Source organism: Poecilia reticulata, linkage group LG9 (genome assembly GCF_000633615.1).
Source record: "Poecilia reticulata strain Guanapo linkage group LG9, Guppy_female_1.0+MT, whole genome shotgun sequence".
In the NCBI taxonomy this organism is placed as follows: Eukaryota; Metazoa; Chordata; class Actinopteri; order Cyprinodontiformes; family Poeciliidae; genus Poecilia; species Poecilia reticulata.
This window is the reverse complement of record NC_024339.1, coordinates 17,655,816-17,659,324: the sequence shown is the minus strand read 5'-3', so window position 1 is coordinate 17,659,324 and position 3,509 is coordinate 17,655,816. Positions and strand designations below refer to the sequence as shown.

Here is a 3,509-nt window from a genome sequence, read left to right as displayed (position 1 = left end):
ATACTAGCAGGCATGGGAAGTCCATACATATTCTGATCAATCTTGCTTCCATTTATTGAATCTGGAATCTCATTTCTCTACTCATGATTTGTGTCTCCCAACAATAGATGTGGGTCAAAACATGGACAAAGACATCAAGAGCTTTTCCTTTTTGACTGTTTTTACTTCACTGCAACAGACTGGACCAGCTCATTAACCAATGATATAGGTTAATTTTAATCAATTTCATTAACAACAACGCCTTTTACCAGGTTAAAACTGAGCTGAATACTGCAAAGTAAAAAAAATAAAACCACTTTAAGTGGTTGGGGCACTAATAAAAGAGCAACTAGAGATATAAAAACCCTCAGTTATATCCAACAGAATCAAATTTGCTTAAAGAGTTTTAGTGAAAAGAAAATAAATTTGTCTCTAAAAATATTATACGTCATGTACACATGCAGGGTTGCCAACAAATTTAACAAGGGTTTTAAGACACTTCCAATTCTTGTGCCAGCCAAATTTAAAGTAATAAAAAAAACTCTCTAAGCTGCTGGTCCCTTGACCCCACTCTGAACCTCTGATGTGGTCCCCTTACAGTCATCATGGGATCACGCTGCGTGACACATGCAGCTTCAATTACCTGCCGAGTCCCGCCACCTGCTATTTGTGTTAGACGGCTCTCCTGCTCTTAGAATAAAATTGGTTCTAATTCTTCCTTCTCATTGGACACGGTGTAGCGCTGTTGCCGTCGCTGATTGGTCCATCCCCCCGTCCTTTAAGTGGATTTCCTTGACAACAGACAGAGCTGGGCAGCAGTTGCTGCAGAAAGCCTGAGCGCCAATGTCACCGGGCAGTGGGGATAGGATGGATTTGGCACCAAGGTTGGTAAACATGGCTGTCACGGATTCACGAAGATACTGTACACATCCAAGTAAGATCAATTTCCACGTGTAGGCTCAGCTAAATATATATTTTGTACTATGGGGTTATGATAGAAAGCGTTATGGCTCACAGAAAACGGCCTACTGTGGGGGGATTTTTTGGCTAACTGTTGACTATGATTGAACAGAGATGGGTGTATTATTTAATAGACACACTTGAAGATGTATTTATTCGAAAGATGCCTTCCTTGGGAATATTATTGTCACTGAGAAATATACGCGTTTAATGTAAACACACGAACCATTCATGGTGAGATGTGCCGCTTTATTGTTTTCTCTAATGAGAGCTTATATCGTTTAGCTTGGGCTCACAAAAAATACACCTTGAGGTACCTTAACTTGCTGTTACTGAAAGACTGAAGGGCAGTACAACTCAGAATGACTAAACTGGTGCAAAGGCACCTGTTGCAAAGCGTTTTGTTTGCTGTGTTCGCCTGTGACAATTTTTAGATTTAAACAAATGAGGTTAAATTTGCATGTCAGAAGAATTTATTCAGTTACGCCTCACTGGACGGAGCTGTTTGGTGCGCCAAAGATAAATCTTTCGAGGAACAAAACAAGGAGAAAATGTTGTATTTTCTTCAGAAGTAAATAGCCGGGAGATGTGACGAATTAAGAAGGAAATTTCAGTCATTCATCTACATTGTAAGCTGTTGAATAATTTTCCATATTGTTAAAACAAAAATGACCCCTTTTAGTGGTTCTCTTTATGTCCACCTGCAGGAAATCTTTTCCTAATTTTATTCTTTTGATGATCAATTAATCAGAGTACATAAAACATTTTTGCTTCATGTGATTTTTCTTTGATGCAAACCTCTTTGATGTGTTGATTGGGAATGACATGCAAAACTCAGACAGCTCTTTAAAGCTGGAAGAAATTAATTTGATTTTGATGTGAACCAGCAGATGTAAGCTTGGCAGTGGCTGCTCTGCAGCATAATTTTGTGTTTGTGCTTCCTGTTTATAGTGTCATGGTAACTTCATTAAGGCCTCAGAGACATATATGTCCCTTGACGTGCTCATTCATCTTGTATGTGTACGTGTTTCGTATAACCAAACATTATTAGTATTAGGGCCAGAGTCAGAGATTCAAACTTCCCCACGTTGTGCAAATCTGTTGGTCAAGGTTCACTTCTTGATTTAAGTTTCAAAATATATGCTTTCTAATTTTTACAGGCCAGTCTGAAACAAAAAAAAAAAATCACATCTTTTACAAACTGGTGATAGCACCACAGTAGCTACAGACATTTGGTGTAAACGGTATTATTATGGAAATTAGCCCTTTTCAGTGTTGGTAAGATGTTTAAAAAATAATTCAAAGGAAGTAGAGAGATGTGAGAAGCTATGGGTAATTTGACCACATTTATGCAGGCCTCTTAAGAAATAGCAGAAAGGGTTTAAATTATGACAATCTAAAAAATCTTGTAAGCTGTCTTAGACTTATAGGCAGTAGAATGTTTTCAACTAATCATTTGAAATGCCATCTATTTTGAATCCCTCCTTGCAGGCAATTTTGTTTTGCTTTTTGTTTAGCAGTTCCTTTAGGTTACTGCTGATTCATGGTTTGTTTTTGGGGAAGCATTTCACTGGGCTGGTGGGGATGCTGTTCTCCACACAGAGCTTTTCAGTCGGTCGTGCCACTAATGACATTTCCATGTGACTAGTGGAGTTGATCTCAATCTGTAGCTTCAAAATATCCTACAGAGCTTCTTTAGCTTCCCGTGAACAAATTTTCACAGTTCTTTTGATTATAGGTGTCCTCTGAACATGGTATGTTATACAAAGAGCAAAGAAAAACAAGATTATGATCTGATTTGCCAAAAGGAGCTCTTACTCTGGAGATTTTTGTGTCCCCGACATTTGCATAAAACAAATCCCAACGTTTTGTTTTCTTTTGTGGAACAGCTAAATTGCTGAAATGTTGGAAGTGTGGTATCTCTATTGTTAGGTTGTACTTTTAACAGTAGAAAACTTGATAACTGCGTAATTAGCAAATCCCACATTTTTGAATTTGGAATTGAAACCTGGTTTTATGTCATTCTCTGATATAGGTTTCATCTTTAGAGTTAAAACAGATTGCAGCCGATGGAGCAGTCCGCCGTTGCTCCTGGTTAACTGTTGGGATTTCTCAACATTGTCTCCACTCCACTTCTGTTTTTGAAAGGTTTCTAACTAAGCTAAACTCAATGTGACTGAACAGCTTAAGCATTTGGCTGTTGGTTATTATATTAGCTCTATATTACAGTTAAACAAGTATAAGTTGGGAAGAATTGGTGCCAATAGTTGTAGAGGTGCCACTAAAGGCAGCCAAATACCATCTGTGGTACTTAAAGAACAGTTTCAGGCCCGTGGCTTTAAAGTATAGGCTGGCTGCACAGTAGCGCAGTTGGTAGAGCTGTTGCCTTGCAGCAAGAAGGTTCTGGGTTCGATTCCCGGCCTGGGGTCTTTCTGCATGGAGTTTGCATGTTCTCCCTGTGCATGCGTGGGTTTTCTCCGGGTACTCCGGTTTCCTCCCACAGTCCAAAAACATGACTGTCAGGTTAATTGTCCTCTCCAAATTGTCCCTAGGTGTGAGTGTGACACCCT

General features: G+C 39.1%; 1 protein-coding gene across 2 annotated transcripts in view; it reads left to right on the top strand.

Moving 5' to 3' along the window:
- Positions 1 to 782: 782 nt before the first annotated feature.
- Positions 783 to 3,509, top strand: part of nim1ka (NIM1 serine/threonine protein kinase a) — a 10,819-nt gene continuing 8,092 nt past the window's right edge. The window contains exon 1 of one of the 2 annotated variants that reach the window (XM_008418323.2): positions 783 to 863. The gene's annotated coding sequence lies outside the window, so the exon portion shown is untranslated. Of the gene's footprint in view, positions 914 to 3,509 lie in introns of both variants that reach the window. The other variant, XM_008418324.2, reaches the window with a different exon arrangement.